This window comes from Passer domesticus, chromosome 15 (assembly GCF_036417665.1).
Source record: "Passer domesticus isolate bPasDom1 chromosome 15, bPasDom1.hap1, whole genome shotgun sequence".
NCBI classification, from domain to species: Eukaryota; Metazoa; Chordata; class Aves; order Passeriformes; family Passeridae; genus Passer; species Passer domesticus.
Window position 1 is genome coordinate 14,858,780 of NC_087488.1, and position 17,958 is coordinate 14,876,737.

General features: G+C 47.2%; 1 protein-coding gene across 5 annotated transcripts in view; it reads left to right on the forward strand.

The window, feature by feature from the left end:
- Positions 1-17,958, forward strand: part of EPN2 (epsin 2) — a 56,040-nt gene that overhangs the window by 4,698 nt on the left and 33,384 nt on the right. For 2 of the 5 annotated variants that reach the window (XM_064390825.1, XM_064390830.1), the window contains exon 1: positions 7,417-7,572. The exons of 1 other annotated variant lie outside the window; for it this stretch is intronic. The gene's annotated coding sequence lies outside the window, so the exon portion shown is untranslated. Of the gene's footprint in view, positions 1-7,416; positions 7,573-13,520; positions 13,628-17,958 lie in introns of those variants that run through there. 2 more of the 5 variants (XM_064390826.1, XM_064390828.1) reach the window with 2 other exon arrangements.

Below are 17,958 nucleotides of genomic sequence, written 5' to 3' on the forward strand. Positions count from 1 at the left end.
TGAGGGGTTTTCATGACATCAGGCATTTTGGGCTTTAGTTTGCACCCTCCTGGACTGGATTATTCAGCTGATGTTTCACCAAAGGCCACTTTCAGTACTGCTAAAATCTGTCGTGGTTGTGCGTGGTTTGCACCCCGTGCCCCTCCCAAAATGCTCTGAGTGACGTGGAAGCATCTTGAGGGACAGAGGAAACTTGCTGTCTGTAGCAACTTGCTCTGCAGTTATTTTTGGTTGAGGTTATTGTGGTTTGTGTCCCAGAAAAGACGGGGCTGTGCACAGCCAGTTCCCAGCAGTGCTGGTGTTTGCCTCTCACCTTTTCCTATCAGAGACGTCTGATTTCTAAAAATCAGAAGGCAACAGACCCCTTTGACCTCCTCTCGTGTTCACAGGGTCAGGGAGCAATCCTGTAGTTCTCCATCTCAGTCCACAGGAATGTGGAAGCTTGTAGGAGTATTAATTACAGCCAATTATAACCTGCTTGACTGGCTAAGGTGTTCAAATGGCTCCTGAGACTTGCTGTTGTTGAAGAGGAACGTTTCCCTTCCACCAAGTTTTTGAGGAGCTCAGAGCAGGGCTGATCCATGGGGCAGCGTGGCTGGGTTGTGTTAGGATTGAACACGGTCTGGAGGAATTCTGGCCTGCAGTGCTGTGCAGTTTGTTTGCTTTGTGGAGTCCTCATGGCTTGTCACGAATCTCTTCCAGCCCAGCTGGTGAATTTTTTTTTAATCTGCTTGTTTATCACACAGGGACCGTGTATTCACAGCTCTGCAGCATTGTTTAGAGTTTTTTACAGAGTGAAAGTTCCTGGGAAGCCCTGTTGAGGATGAGATGGGGCAGCAGGGACAAGTTTGAAGTCACAACCGTGCATGCAGATATGAAAGTTTCAAGTGGCTCTGTGAGCCTGGGAATGGAGGAAGTTACTTGCAGAAGTGGGAATCAGAAACCCAGAAATTGGGCCAACCAATTAAGTGACTGGCTGGATGCTGTGCAAACACAAACCAAGCAGACAGCTCTCAGTTTTCATCTGTCAAGGGGGAAAGCTACCAGCTTTTCAGTGATGGGCATCCAGCTGGAATCCAGGGATGTGGCAGCGCTGTTCCAGCCTCCCTGTTTAAAAAACACAAAATACCTGCAGCTTCCAGTACTTGCTCTGCTTTGGGGGGGTCACATCTTTGTGTTTGAGAGCAAGGCTCTGAAATTTGAGCCAAAACTGGCTGTAGCTGTGCAGCTCAGCTGCCAGGGTTGGAGCTGAGGAGCTTTCCAGGCATTGCTTGCTCTGGGAGCAGAGCATGCATGAAGGAAGCTCCAGTTGTCCCCATGAGTCCCAAAATCTCTGTGAGCACCACACTGTGGTGTGACAATGCTGATTTTAGTGTTGGCACCCCTGAGTCACTCCAGCTAAGGGGTGGATGATTTGCTGCATCTGATTCCTGTGGGGAAGGAGGTGCTTTCTGGGGTTTCGTGCTTAAAAATGAAACTCCTTGTGCTGGACCATGTCCTCTGCCAGCAGTGGCCACAGGCTGGGTGCTTGGTTGTAGGTACACATCATTTCTCTACCAGTGTACAACCTTTCCAGCCAAAATCCCAGTCCCAACAGGGAGAGGAGACACAAATCCCAGAGGATTCTGCAGAGCCAGGAGTGTAGCTCCCGACACGTTCCTCAGAGCCAAGCCCACAGGGCGTTTTCCCTCAAGGTTAGAAACAGCTGGGAGGAGTGAGGATAATCCCTGGCCACGTGAGATCCTTGTGCAACTGCACAGGTCATCCTGCAGTTTGGAAGTGATTGTGGAGCCTCTATCAGTCTGAGGATGGGCCTGGGGCAAAAGGGAGGGGCTGCCTCTCCAGGTGACATCCTTTGGGTGGCTGCAGGAATGAGAGGAGGAATTCTGATGGGTGATGTTGTCCATCAGCTCCATCCTGGCAGGAAGTGCCCTTGTTGTGACAAGGAAGAAGTCAAGAGGGATAGAACAAATTGTACCAAGCAAAAGGGAGCTCACAGGCTCTGCTTTGGGGAGCCAGATGGCAACAATAAATGAGCCTGACTTTGCTGGGCCTGAGTCTGCCACTCCAAACTGTGCAGATGGTCCGAATGGGTGAGTGCTCCCAGCCTGGAAACAAGCAGCAGATCCAGGCTCTTTGGGTCAAGTGTGTTCCTTGTGTCCTATAAACCCAGAAAAATGCCTCCTCAGCAGTCGGTGTGGCCTTGCACGGCCCTGTCCTCTCTTTTCTGCTGATGTGGGTGCTGATCTGAGCCTCTGGCGAGCTGGTTCAGGGAGCTGAACTGGCTGAGAAGCAGCACTCCCCCCAAAAAAGTGATTAATCTTCACCACAGGTGGTATAAGCTGGTGCTGGTGGCAGGGAGGGAATGGGAAGGGGTGGTGGAGGAAGGGCAGGAACCACAACACCCTGACTTAGGTCAATTAAAACTTGTGGAATTTCACCCCCAGGCTTCAGTGGGATTTAATGTAAGCAGCACCAGTAGCTTTGGCTTCTTGCTGAGGCATGGGAGAAACTGCACCTCCGGAGCAGTAAGGAGAAAGGAATGAGGGAAGGTGCCCACAGATGAGAACAGCTCCAGCTTCTAAAGAAACACAACACTTGGTAATTACTAGAACTAAGCACATTCAAACGTCACTGCCTCCTGCACTGTCAGAGCACATTCATTTTGAGAAAACCAGAATGTGCTGGGCTTGCATTCTCTCTTCTCTTTTCATGAATCTGCCAACGTGTTCAGAAAAGGTCTGGTTTGAATACCCATATTAGAGGTGTATTAATTTTGAACTTGTCAAAAGGGATATTTGCATTGGAAACAGTTCTACAAGTTTGTCTGCACCACGAAGGGAACGAACCCCCCTCCTGCTGGCTCTGTTCTGAGTAGCTTGGGTTGCTTCCAGCTGAACTCAGGCACAGGCTCACTGGGCTCTACTCTCCCATCCTTCTGCTTTTCTCCCTTATTTAAAGATGTTTGAAGAAGCCAGGCTAAACATGATGGGAGCTAAACTCTTATTTTGGTTCTCCTCGCTTCGTAGACAAACCCTGCAAGTGTGGAAGGGCTGCAGACCCCGTGGATCTGTGTGTCTAATTGAAGCAGACAAGGCTGTAACTCAGACTTTGCATATTTCAATGAAATATTCATGAATCCAGGAGAGAATAACCCGGGGTGAACATCAAGTTGTATAATCTGAATATATTCTCTATAACTGTCAGCAACATGCAGACAGCTCAGAAAATTCCAGGGAGGGTCTGTGCTTGTTGAGAAACATCCCTCTGCTTTGGCTCGAAGGACAATGATGATTGTGTTTGCCCAGACTATTTAATTAGCAGATTTCCCAAATTGGGCTCTTAGGGACAGAAGTCCCCATTTACCCCATGTGGAAGCATGTGGCTTCCCGGGAAGGCTGGGAAGCTCCAGCTGCCACTGGAATGGAGGGTGCCCAAGCTCCTGAGACACGAGGCAGTTCCTCCCTTGGCTGTTTAATCCAGGCTGAGGCGCTGAACATGAAACACACCTTCATTAGGTGATGCTCGTCTCTATTTCTGCATTGATTCCTCTGAAGACCTGCAGGTTAGGAGTGGGAAGGAAAATCAGTAATGGAGCAAAATGACTGTGATTTAGAGCTCGGATTGCACGCAGCCAGGGCCATGCATCAGGATAATGAGATTCAGTCTTGTTTGCTTACAAGCACTGGAGACAGAAGCAGAAAATGTGATCCACCAAGCCAGCTCTCAGGAAATGAGGAACAATAGAGTGAGGAAATCAAATTTCAAACGGCAGGGATATATTTATCGAGTTTTCCTTGGGATTTCTGCAGAGCTTCGGGGCGTTCTCTGTGCAGTGTTTTTTCGGGCAGCCGACATATGGCAGGAGGATTAGATCACTGCAAAGCACCGTTGGTTGTGACCTATTTGTTAATGCAGGGCTGGGGTCAGCGACAGGAGACAAATGCACTTGTCACTGTTTGGGGCTTTTCAAGTGCTGCTCCTGTTGTCCCTCGCACCCTGGCCAGACGTTTGGAACAAACTCATTAGCTAATTAGTGGTGTGCTCAGCCCCACGTGGGCGATATTCCCATTATGGCTTGGAACAGGCCCTCCTGAGGCTCCCTGGCAGCTGCTCTTCCCTAGGTTAGTTGGGAGGGCAGCTGGGGGAGGATGTGACTTCCTCATCTTCTCTGGGAGAGCCTCCTGCATTCCAGACATCCCATTCCTTATCCTCCTGCTCCTTATCCTCCTGCTCCTTGCCTACTCCCACTCTCTGGGTCCAGTGCCACCAGCTCGACTCTGGTGAGCAGTGACAGGAGCTGAGGGCACGGCGTGAAGCTGTGCCAGGAAGGTTTAGGTTATCAGGAAAAGGGTTTTCACCCAGAGGTGCTGGGGCACTGGACAGGTTCTCCAGGGAATGGCATCAAGGCTGCCAGAGCTCCAGGAGTGTTTGGACAACGCTCTCAGGCACAGGGTGGGATTCATAGAATCACAGAACAGTTTGGGTTGGAAGGGATCTCAAAAACCCTCCAGGTCCATCCCTGCTGTGGGCAGGGACACCTTCCACTATCCCAGGTTGCTCCAAGCCCTGTCCAACCTGGTCTTGGACACTTCCAGGGATGTGGCAACCACAGCTTCTCTGGGCAACATGGTCTAGTGAAAGGTGTCCCTGATCCTTGTCCTGTGCAGGAGCACGAGCTGGATTTGATGCTCCTTGTTCCTTCCATATCCAGAGGATATCCTGGGAGTCTGTGAGCTGCCTTCTCCGTGTGGATTGCTCTGCTGGTTATCAGGGTGGTGCCACAGCTCCTGGTGACCAACTCAGACTGCAAATCGTGGCCTTGGACTCTGGTTCTGCCAACGCAGCTGAAATGTTGTGGGCTGGGAAGGATCAGAGACGGCTCGGGTCAAGCTCCAGGTACAGCCTGCTCCAGAAGGATGGGGCAGGGCTGCAGTGGGAAGTGTTCTGCACCAGCTCCTGGCTTTAAAATCACAGGGCAAACATGGTGACCTCCTGTTGCTAATAGGAAACAAGAGACATAAATCCACTGCCACGAGTCTGCTCCGGGGCCACCAGGAAGAACATCCCTGTGCAGCTTGGGCAGAGCTCTGCTGGAGCAGCTCTACCACTCATGTACCTGCCCAGGGCAGCAGGAACATTGCCCTTTAAGGCATTAACACGCATATAATAATAAAAAAATAAGTGATTTTACTTGGCTGGTTTGTTGTACTCGTACTAAGGGGGTTGATAGAGAAGTGTTTTTTTGGTGGAAGCGTGCCAGCTGCAGGAGGTTTTTGCTGGGTTTGCTGATTTGCACACTTAATGATGTAGACAGACACCTGGGATGGAGCTGGGAATGGAGAGGAAGCTGCCTCCTGCTCTGGAGAGCTGTCTGCCAGGTCTGGAAGGAACACAGGCAGGAGAGAAGGCAGCAGGAAAAATCCTGTTCTTCCCATTTTATTTTAACCAAGAGCTTTCTTCTCCTCCTTTAGAGCTGTCAGCACCTGATCATTAGGATTAATGAACGTGCACAGAAACATTGGGTTTCCATCATTGCTGTTTTCTTGCAAAGAAGAAAAGGGGGAAGTATTCTTTCAGCTCGTGCTGATACCATCAGATGTGTGCTGATCCCTTATTTTTTTTCACCCAGAATTTAATCCTGCCTAGCTCAAGGTTAACAGCTAAGCCAGAATCACAGCTTGCTGCAGAAGATTCAGAGCTTCCCAGCTCCCAGATGGTGTTCAAGGCATTGGAATGTGCAGCATTTCTAAACAAGTTGCTTTTAATGCAGCTCACCCGGTGGTTCACTGCAGTCCTCGTTCTTCTGTATTTAAACCTCAAATCTGTGGCAGATTTGATAGTGGCTCCATGGGAGGAAGGGCTGGGCTCTAAGTGGTGGATGCTCCATCCATGGAAGTTTTCAAGGCCAGGTTGGACATGCTTGGAGCATCTTGGGACAGTGGGAGGTGTCCCTGCCCCTGGCAGGGTTTGGAATGAGATGATTTTTAAGGTCCCTTCCCAAACCATTGTGGGATTTGATGAAGTCCGCAGCACTCAGCCTGACCTTCCTTTCACTTAAAAGCAGTGACTCATAAACTGGATTTTGCTCCACATTTCTGTTTTCCTATGCTTTTGTAAGGCACGATTCCTGAGGAATTGGGGTTTTAAATAACCAGCAGCGATCCAAGCAGAGCTCTGCTATCCAGCTTCTCCCCTGGCCCACACCAATCCCGACTGACTCCCGAGCAGCCGTGTCCCGTTTCCTTGAATTGTCTCCCGTTTTTTTAAGATGGGAACAAATATATTCAGGGAGGACTACAATGGGAGCAGAACCCTCCTCCAGCCCGCGGTGCCGGACACAGGTTTAGTCATTATCCTGAGGGGAAGGACGTGTGCTCCAACCCACCCAGACCATCCGGCTCCTCCTGCCACGTTTGTGCCTCTGTGTCCCTTTGTCACCCACTGTGGCGACCCTGATCCATAAATGTGTCCATAAAGTGTCCCCTTAGCCATAAATGTGGTTATTTTATGTTGGCGTCTGCAGTGGGAGTATCTGTGCTGTGTGAGGCAATGGGAGCTGTGCCAGGGAGGTTCAGGTTGGACACTGGGAGGGATTTTTCTCATCGAAAGAGTGAATAAATATCGGAATGGGCTGCCCAAGGATGCAGTGGGGTCACTGGCCCTGGAGGTGTTTAAGGAAAACCTGGATGTGGCACTCAGTGCCACAGTCTAGTTGACAAAGGGACATTTGGCCACAAGTTGGGACTTGATCATCTCAGGTCTTTTCCAAACTAATTAATTCTATAATTCTGCTTTGGAGGCTGCCTGCCCACACTGGACCTCGATTTTTGGGGGGTTACCCTGCCCTGAAATGTGTTTCTCCTGGGTGCTGTCAGTGTGGAGGGGGAGTGTGTTCCCCAAGCCTTCTCTTTCCATCAAAGGCAGCCCCAGACCTGCTTTAAAGTGTACCCTGATCCATAAACGTGGTTATTTTGTACTGATAGTCATTATTTTATATTATTTGTCCCTGGATTTTGGGGGATCTCTAGCCCTGAGCCCGGTTTCTCCTGGGCTCTGTGTGCGCTGAGGGGGATCCCCAAACCCCAAATCCATCAAACCCAGCCCCGCACCCTCCCTAAAGCGTTCTGACCCATAAATGTAGTTATTTTGTAACGATAAACTTGTTTTGCATTATTTCACCCAGGTTTCTGGGGGACCCCTGAGCGCTTTGAGCACTGAGCGGCCTCCCCAGGCGCTCTCCCGTGCCCGGGGGCCGATCCTGCCTCGCTCCTCACTGGCGCCGGGTCCGGCTGCGGGGAGCGGCGCCAGCAGGGAGGGAAGGAGGGGAAGAGGGAGGGAAGGGAGGGAAGGAGGGGAAAAGGGAGGGAAGGAGGGGACGGGCAGCGCCGCGTCCCCCCCGCCCTCAGCGCGGCCGCGCCTCGGGGCCGCGCGCGGCCGCCGGTTCCGCCTCCTCCGCCGCCTCCCCGCGGCCGCCGCCGCCATGTTGGATGGTGCGTGTGGGTGTCAAGCGCAGCCCGCGGCCGCCGGGCACCGGGACACCGGCACACCGCGCCCGCCCCGCGCCCGCAGGTCAGCGCGGCTCCCGCGGGGCTGCGGGACGGCGTGCAGGGGGGAACGGGCGGGCAGCCCCCGCAGCGCCGGCTTTGCCCTCGGCGGGGCGCGGGGCGGGCGCGGGAAGGGCCCCCGGGGGTCCCCGCGGGGAGGGCGCGGGGCCGCGGTGGCCTTTGTTGTCGCCGGTGGGTGGCTGGGCGGGCGGCGGCGGGGACGGGCCGGCTCTCCGCGGCCCCGAGTTTGGGCCTGGCTCCCGATGGGCCTCCCGGGGCTGCGGGGGACGGCGGGGCCTGCGGGCTCGGGGGGCTCCCGGCGGCGGCGCTGGGGCGGGGGGCTCCGCTCCGCCCGGTCCGACCCCCGCCCCGGCGCTGCTCACCTCCATCGCGGCGGGGCGGGGGATGTTTTGTTGTATTTTCAGTAATATCGTTGTTTGGGAGGTGTGTGTTAATGCTTTTAATGATTTTTAAGGGTCTGTTTTATATAGGGGGATTGGACTAGAGGTCCCTTTCAACCCTAATAATTCTGATTTTCTGTGATTCTGTGAAATTCTCTCTCTCTATATATATATATTTTACACCAATACATACTTATATATATATTTTTTTAATTTTACCTGCAGTACCTGTGATGCTAGAGATCAGGGTTGGGTAGTCAGCGAGCTGTATTACATTATTGCTGTGAAATATATTGAAACAGTAATTATCACAGGCTGCCCGCAATGGAAGTCCCCTATTTTAAAGCCGTAAGGCTTTAATGTAAATGTTAAAATATTCATGTTAAGGTTTAAAGCTCTAAGGCTTTAAAACTGGTAGCGTTTGGTCTCAGTTTTATGGGTGTGTAATGCTTCCCCCTCCCCCTTCTCAAGTGTGCTATCGACACTGATCTGAAAAGCCAAATGAGATTTTAAATTTACAGCACTTGGACGTATTTCTTCTTCTCATCTATTAAGAAAATAACCTGAATTATCTACACGCTCATCCATTTTCAACAGGAGGCCTAAAAGACTTGTTAGGATTGTGAAGCTGTTGCAGATGTTATGGGGCTGTAGAGCCTGACTCGAGGAGTTCAAAATGCAAATTGGGCCACGAGATTAAGTTTTATTATTCTCTCCACTGAAATACGTGTTTTATGGTAATACAGAACTCTTGCATAATTCCAATTGTTGCTGTGTTTTGTGAGACACAAGGTCATAGGAAATTGTATTGCTGGGGTGTGAAATGTGGGATGAATGATTTTTTTAAAATCAGAAATATATTGTAATGGTATCTTTAGCAAAATGCAGCCTGTTTAGGAGTTACTTCTAAATCTGTTTGTCTTGGCTGATTCTCAGATGTGTTATTTTTGAACAAACTCAAGCGTAGACTTTTATTGGGAGGAATCAAAACTTTTGATAAATTTTCCTTTATGAGCTCAAAGTAATGGTAAACTAGCTCGACAGAATTTCAGAGATAATCTTACCCATATTAAATATTTAACTATGTTATCAAGACTTATCGAGCACCAATGACCCACGAGTGTGCATTCCTGGAGGCGGATTCCGATAAGCCCAAATTGACTCTGGGTTCCATTTGAGGAAGTTTGACTTGGGGGTGCTGCTTGTGACTTCCTCTATTCCATGAAGTTGCTCTGCAGCGTTACACCTGTGTCACAACAGCTCTCTGACACAGCAGCTTGACTTTTACATCTGCTGAGGAATGGAAATCCTTATCAGCCTTTAGGAAATGCAAGGTGGCACGCACAGGATCTTTGAATCCCAGAATGGGTTGGGTTGGAAGGGACCTCACAGCTCATCCAGTCCCACCCTGTTATGGCAGGGACACCTTCCACTATCCCAGGTTTTTCCAAAAATGGTCCAGCCTGGCCTTGGACACCTCCAGGGATGCAGGGGCAGCCACAGCTTCTCTGGGAATCTGTGCCAGGGCCTGCCCACCCTCCCGGGGAGGAATTCCTTCCCAATATCCCATCCAAGGCTGCTCCCTGGCAGTGGGAAGCCGTTCCCCCTTGGCTGTCACTCCAAGCCCTTGTACATAAATATCCTCTCTCCATCTTTCTCCACCTCTCCATGGGCTTGTCTCCTGAGAAAAAGTAGACTTGTTCCTTAGGTAGAAGCTAAGCAGTGGTGGGTAATATTTGGGCTAAAAAATGCTGTTTGTGAGTTACCTGATGGGTGTGGAAGGACCAGAGGAGAGACCCCTGACTGTCAGCTAGCTTGGCTGGTGATGTTCATGTTGGTTTTCACTTCCATTGTTCCTGCAGTCCCATTTAATGTAGAGCTCACAAACATCTGATGTCCAGTATAATGCAGGCAGCAGAAATGAATTCAGCTTGCACTGACCACATCATTATTTACATAACTGGTTAATCATGCTAGTTTTGTTCCAGCTGTCAGCCATTTGATTGCTTTAAAACTTGGAGCTTTTAAGAAGTCTCAAATCTTGGATCACTGCTGGGAAATGCCAAAGGCCTAATTTGTTACTTCATAAAAATGCTGATAGTCTCTCTTGATACAGAAATCAGGGTTTTGTTTCTGTGGTTGTTTTTTTTTTTTTCCTTTAGAGAGAGAGAGAGAGAGAGAGCAATCATTAAATGATAATCAGTTTAGGGGAAATACATTAAAGAGTAGTTATGATGTTCCTGATCTTGCTTTTCTTAGGTCTCATACGTGGGATGGGGAAATGACTCTGGCTTTTGCTTGGCATAGAAGAATATAAGTTACTCTAATACCTTTCTTTAATGACTGGTACTCAGGAAGCAACTTCCCAGTCTTGCAGGGCCATATTTGCAGAGTGCTAAAGTGTCCCTTGGGATGTTGCTAATAGAAAATGAAATGTGCCTGCTTTGTAGGAACGCCTGTAATGTTCTTTTCCCACTTCGCCTCGCTCTGATCTGTGCAGGGAAAATATCGAAACGTACCAGCATCCTGCTGGCTTAAGTGCTTCAAAGAACAGCAGGTTTTTGTGTGTTTCAGTAGCCTGGCTGCTCATTAAGAAGGCAGGAGGCTCCATGGAGGAGAACAACATGGATTGCTGTCCTCTGGAATAAATCCTGCCGTGGCTGATTGTAGGTCTGCTAGCGTTGCTGTGCTCCAGGTTTGGTGCAGACTGGGCTGTGCTGAATAACAGACCCTAAAATGCCTGAGTTAATCAGTTTAGCTGGTTGTTACAGGACTGCTTTCCTGTTCTGCATGGAGAAAAAATTCAGAATGGTTGAATATGAGTGGATTCAGAGACCCTGGGCTTCAGGATGGATCTGGAGCTCAGTGAGTTGGGCTGAGCCTCTTGGTGGGTGGTGCAGCAGGTAGAAAGCTACAGGAAAACTGGTATTCTTTATTTATCATTTTACAAATAGCAGTTTTGTCTCTGGTTTCCAGATTTGGAGTTTGCTTGATTTTATGATGCTGCTCCAGACAGGCAAAGTAGTTGGGTCAGAATGTTCTGTGGTGTTTTCTGGAGGTTACCAGTGGTTGTAGGCAGAGTTTAAGGAGAGTAGCTTAAGTTACCAAGATTGAGTTCAATGTAAATATCTAATAGTGGAGTTTATATGAATGATGATACTAATTAGAAAATCAGTATAGGAGTACTTTGTGTGTGTTGGTTGCACTGGCACTGGAGATGTCTGCAGAATTCAGTTTGTAATTCACTGTTGTGCCTTTCCATATGGAAATACAACTTTGAGTCATGCTAGCGAGATGCTTTTCTTCTGTACAGATAATTTCCAGCTCATTTTTCTGGTATTGTTACAAAAACTGAACTTGAATTGATCTCAGAGCCAATACCCTGTGTTACATTAATTGTTAATAGTGTGTCTCTCTGTTTCCTGTCACCCAGGGCTGTTAACATAAATGCCTCTAACTGGTGCCTGGAGCTTGTGTTCAAGGTCAGGCCTGGGCTGTTCACGCCTCCTGTGCCTTGGCTTGCCAAATCCAGCTCTGTGCAGGTGGGGTAGCAGCAGCTCAGGCTCGGACAGGTCCCCACTGGCAGTGGGAGTGCAGCTGCCTCTGCTCTGGGACTGGGTGAAACCAGCCCCAGCCCAGGCCTGGCTGCAGCTCCACCTTGGAGGCTGCCCTTATCTGTGTTTTGTGCTGGAGGTGGTTGGAGGAAGTTTGAAGGAGTCTTAAACACACTCTTGTTTTGTTGTCGTGATCCATACAAATTGTTTTCAAGGCACAGTTTTCCTTCCACCATCAGGAGTGGAGCTCCCTGAGCTGCCTCAAGTAATTAGCTGAAATTTGTGCATGAGACCTCTGCAGTTTCCTTCCACCTTTTCCTGCCTTTCCTTCCACCCTGCTCCTCCTTCTGCCTTTCCTTCCACCCTGTTCCTGCTCCTGCCTTTCCTTCCACCCTGCTCCTTCTCCTGCCTTTCCTTCCACCCTGTTCCTTCTCCCTCCTTTCCTTCCACCCTGCTCCTCCTTCTGCCTTTCCTTCCACCCTGTTCCTGCTCCTTCATTTTCTTCCACCCTGCTCCTTCTCCTGCCTTTCCTTCCACCCTGCTCCTTCCTTTCCTTCCACCCTGCTCCTTCCTTTCCTTCCACCCTGCTCCTTCCTTTCCTTCCACCCTGTTCCTGTTCCTTCCTTTCCTTCCACCCTGCTCCTGCCTCTCCTCCCAGAGCTGTTTTAGCCATGTTGTTTGCAGTGCCTGAGCCTCTCGTGTCACCATACAATAAATCCCAAATGCTCATGAGGTCCAGGGGAGTTTGGAGGGTGGCCCAGGCAGGAGAAGGCCCCTGTGCTGCTTCTGCAGGCTTGGGACAGACCTGGCTCTTTGAGGCCTTTTTGTTTCTCAGAATGCAGCACTCAGTGAACAATACTTGTACAAATTAAGTCATAAATTATTTTTTTTGAAAGTTCAAAGCTGCTTATGAGTTTAAAACCATGCCAGACACCTTAGTTAGAGATGTTTTATGTTCACCCTACCAGACAGAAATCTGAAGACTCCCTTGCCTTGTTTGTTTTTCAGTATTGCAGGAGTTATGGCAAATTTTGGGGGCTGGAGTTTTAGAACAAATTACTTAAGATACATGGTGGAGTCTGGGGGTCATGGCTGAAATTCAGCAGCCAGACACTGTTTTAATCTCTCTCCTGTATAACCTCATAGAGACTCCCTGCCCTTCTGGAGATGTCACTTACATAATGTGATGGTTTCTAAAATCCACCTGGGAGTTTTCATTATTTAAAAGCAGCAGCCCAGGCAGAGCAAGCTCCCTACTTCTGATGGATGGGTTTGAGTTTTGCCACCAGGAAATGCTACAACACACGTGGTACCCCTGCTAGGGAAAAATACCAGCACGGCTGACAGGGTACTAATGATGTTCTTTTACATTTTTATCTTTATTCTCCCAAATCATATTAATTTCTAGACTTAACATCAATTTAGTAGTTTCTGAACCTTTGCAAGGGCAATGGTCTTTTCAGAGCTTTGCTAGAACAAAGACATTTTAAGAATCTTAATAGAGAATCGTATAATCTTATTACAACTGCTCCTGTTTAAATCACTTCCTTGTACTTAAATAACAATCTGTCAGCAGCTATTTCTTGATTGTAGTTTTTGTCAGTTGCAATTTATCCCCCTCCCTGGTTTGGTTGAACTTTTTTTTCCCCCCTGATTGTGCAACCTTTAGGTTGGCAAAGCTTCTTTCTCACACAGTTCTTCTGAGTCCACTGGGAGTAATTGCCCGAGTAAATTTCTCACTGGTGTAAGAGCTGTGCAGTTCACAAGTAAAACCTTAGTGGGACAAACCCCACTGAAACAAGTGGTACAGACATTTCTGATATTCCTCAGGGAGAGACCAAACAAAGTCTTTTTAAAGGTAACTTCCTCCCCTGAGATGGCAGCACAAAAGAATCCCTCAGACACGTTTCCCTCTAGGTGGGAATTGTGCTCCCAGGAGGTTCCTCGTGGGGATGAGCAGACCCCAAGCATCACCTCAGTTTTGTCATGCTGATTTTTATTTATTTCTTTCTTTTTAGTGATGAGGATTTCTTCAGCCAAATCTGTTGACCCAGTTGCTGCTGAAGCTGCTTTTCTACTGACTTTCAGCTCTGTTTGGACAGGGATGAGGCTTGTGACAACAGCAGTAAGGCAGAGATGTTTGCTCTAACCTATGAAATCAGCCAGAATTGAAGATCATTAATTAATCCTTATCTGCAGAGCTGTTCTAACATGCCTGTTCTCTGGTGGGGATGGTCAAGCACAGTGTGCTCTGCCACATGGTGCACGTAAAGGAAAGCACTTCAACTGTTAGTTGAAAAACAGAACTTGAATATTTTTAATTATTCACTTAATTAATCAGTGAAACACCCTCCCATTTTGTGCCATTGCTGGATTGTGACTGGTAATGTCTGGTTAGAGGTTCCTGATCAGGCATTACCCTCAATATTCACATCCAGGGGAGATCTGATGCATCTTTAAAATGCCCCTGCCCAGGTATTTAATTATTTGATGAAAACCTCTTTCTCTAATGACCATGGGAAAGCACAAGCTCCCCTCTGTTGTATTATCTAATGAAATATTTGCCTTCTGAGCCCATCCTGCCTTATTGCAGGGGTTTGATTGCTTCTTGCAGTGTTCTGCTGCTTGCAGTGATTTTTTTTTAAGGATGGAATGCTTATTACCTATGAGAAGTGTTACTATATTTTGCTGCTGTTGTTGAGCAGAGTTCATGAAGTTAAACTTTGTCTACCAATTTAGAAGAGTTTCTCAGAAAGTTGAGATAATGCCTCTGTTGGAATGTTTTCAGATAAACAGCATAGGTGACACAGACTGCTTTTCTTAGGAGTATACAAATACAGATCAGAAATCAATATTTAATACTGTAATTTTTGAGAATATTTTCAATTTATCTATATTTTTAAGGCAGAAATTTCTATCTGCTGCTTAGAAGAACAGCATGACTGTCCTTGCACCAGGCTATGATCATAGTATTTCATACTTTTTAGCAAAGCTGCTGCTTTCTGAAGAATTTATTGGTACTTGGGTGACTCCTCTGAAAGATATTTATGTTTATATGTTTACTGGTTCTCTTGGGAAGCTTAAATAAGGAAGTAAAATCCAGGAATGTTTATAATTGGTTGGACTTGGCTTTCAGAATTCTTGTAGAGAAGCTGAAGTATAAAAGCTCGAGTACAGCAAAATCACTTTTAGACTGGTTTACTGCAGAGAAGCACTGAGGTAAATCATCAAAGGATTTTTAGTCTGCAAAACTGCTTAAGTGTTGTGTTTAAAATTTACAAATCGCTGACCCCTTTGTGAGACACAGACAGACTGAAATGTCTGGCTCTTTTTTACGTTTGGCTACCTAGTGAATAATCTCCTTTTGCCTGGCCTGCTGCTTTAAGCACACTGAGTGCTGCAATTGCCATTTTGGTGTCTGTCTGCCAGCCACTAGTGGCCGTGTAGATTTAATTTCATCATAATACGACCATAGGATGCCTCCAGGAGTATTTACATGGGCTTTAAAAGTCAGCACGTGCTTTATGGCTGGAGATTGGGAATTTTGGGGAGTGCTCTGCGTGGTGGGAGCTCTGCTGAAATGTTGAGGAGTGAGGAACAGCAGGAGAGTTTTGTAGCTTGTCTTTCTTATCCTGTTTTTAATTTGCTTTGTGGGGTGGGTCTGTTCTGCAGGAGATGGTGTGGATCAAGCAAAGTGTGAGCACATCTCTCACCCTGGGGGCTGAGGGACCTGTTGGGCTGGGGCTGACTGGGATCCCTGGTTTTTTGGGCTGTTTGCTCTCAGGTGTGAGTGCAGGAAACACGCTCCAACATCCTGAATGCAGGAGCACTTTTGTTCTCTATGCTCTGTGCAAAATTGTGTCTGGATGCCTTGGCTTCCAGCCAGGCTTTTAATCTCTTCTTTTTTGTGTCAGCTTGGATAGTGTATATAATGCTATAGTGCCTTTTCCTGTCCCTGGAAATGCTGATTTTTAGTTTTATTTTAAGAAAGGTTTTCTTTTTCTTATTCAGAAGAAAAATAAACTTTAAAGGAGGAGGAAAGTCTGTGCTGTTTTTTTTTCTCCTTTTTCATTTCTTGTTGTAGTTTATGCTTTATTAAAAGGCCTGAGATGTGCTGTCTAAGCTTTATCTCTTGTCACACAAATTCAAAATTTAGAAACGGGTCTCAGGGCAAGGTGGGAAGGCTCTCAAGGTAATTTGAAGTGAGAGGAGAGGATTAAAAACACATTCAGTGCCCATCACACGTGTGAAATGGATGTGCCTTTAGATGCCACAGGGCTTATTCTTCCATCCAGCTTGACCAGTCTTTCGTCAAAACTCCTATTTTAACTATTTAAATAAAATACGGTGACTTTGGCGTTCTCTCCCTTCATGGGAAAGCCGAGTAAAAGAGAATTTAGCCCCGCCTGCCGCTTCCATGCTAAACAGATGCAAATCAGAGCTCCCTTCCTCCAGTTGCCTCTTCTCTCCTCCTGGGTTTCATTGTTTTGATGAAAGCTGTTCTGGTGCCAACTCCCAGCCCAGAGGGCAGGTGAGAGGAATTAAAAAAATCCCAGATTCCAGCTCGGTGATTAACATATCGTTTGGAGCTTGTAATGTCATCCTTGCACACAAAACAAAGTCACAACAGCTTCACAGAGCAGAGGTTTGTCAGAAAGACAAACATCAAAGTGGCAAGAAAAGAGGAGTTTATTTAAAATATAGCAGAAAGACTTAAAACATTCGTGCTCACCTATGAGAGCTATTAAAAATTAAAAAGAAGCCTTTGAAGGCAAGCATTAAAGATTTAATAGTATTAATTGAATTAAGCCGTGGGAGTTGAGGATATGTAGACACATGTGTGAGTGTGTGTTGTGAGACATCATCTGTGTTAAGGCAGCAGAGTGCTGAGACCTCAGCTAGCTGTACTTGCTCTGCAAGGGCTACCTTAACAAACCCAGTTATTCCTGGGGTTAATTAGAGATACCATTAGAACTGGGAGTGTAAACACAAGGAGAGATGGAAAACTGCAGAGCCCACCAGCCTTGGCATCCCTGGGCAAGGCAGAGCAGGCAGAGCCCTTTCCAATCTACATTTAAGGATAATTTTGTTTATATCATTAAGGCTGATTTATTTTTTTCAGGAATAGATTCCTTTTCCTTTGTTGTGAGAGCAGTAATTTAATACTGTTGTACTCCAGCCACAGGTATGGGGTTTTTTTTGGCAGCTAAACTTCCATGTTACTTGATAATTATTTTCTTTTAAGACTGGCTGATTTTGGTAGCTTTTTAGCTTTTCTTATGCGTAGAACTTACACTGTTAGGAAAACTTAAGTTTGTCTGGAAATGGACACAAAAATAAAATTACAGTTCAGGGTGATTGCAGTGACCTGGTGGGTGGGAGGGTTTTGTTGTTTTGTTTTGGGTTTTTTTTTTTTACAAATACTCAATTTAAAGCTTAACATATTTGCATTGTACATGAAAAAGCAGGGAAAAACCAAATCCTTGTATCATTTCTAGAAAGAAAGAGCACTGAAAGCTCCTTGCAAGCCTGCAGGTGGCTTGGCAAAGCAGGGCCATGTCCAGGGGGAGCAGCTCCAGGAGGATTTGGTGGCTGTGGGAATCCTGGTGTGCAGAGGGGCAGCAGAGCTGAGGGACATCTCAGTACACTCATTTTTCCCTCTTCAGGGAGGTGGCTGTGGGGAGGGCTGGGTGAGCTGCTGCAGATGTAGTTACCAAATGATTCAGCACGAGGCCGTGCCCACGGACTGGAGCAATATTGATTAATTCATTACTGCTCTCTGATGGATGTTAATGGGCCAGAATTTCTTCTGTGCATTTGGACTAGGTGGAAAGCTTTAAAAAAAAAAAAAGAGAGAAAATGGAGTTAGTTTTTAAGCCACATTTGTGTTCTGCTTCTAAATCTAACGAGGGAATGTTTTTAATGACTTGCATGAAAACAATGGTCAGAACAATAATCCCCAGGCAGCTCTGGGAGGGACAGGGAGGAGCAGTGCTGCTCCAGGGATTTATTGCAGTTTATTCAGTACATCCCAAGCCACAATCAGCTGCTTTGGAAACAGAGGTGGGTTTTGCCTTTTCCATGTGGGCTCCTTAGGAGATATCTGGAGTCCCAAGGCCATGATCCAGTTGCTGCCTGCAGGGTATCAAAGCTGAGGGGTAGAAGATGTTCTCTGCAAGAGCTGACTGGAAGAAAATGACCTTTAATGAAGGAACAGGCACAGATGCTTTTGAGTAACAAGTCTTTGTCATCCTCTTTGAAACGAACAAGCTGCCTCCCACTCAAATCATTTTCCGTCTAAATATCCAGAATAGATAAAAGAGTAGGTAGAATTTTACTGCTGGAGGATGGATTCAGAAAACTTGAGGAATTGTTATGCTGACAGCTGAAAATTTCTATATGTCTGCATAGGAGAATGTGGGATTCACTGGCATTTTCAAACCACATTTTCTTCTC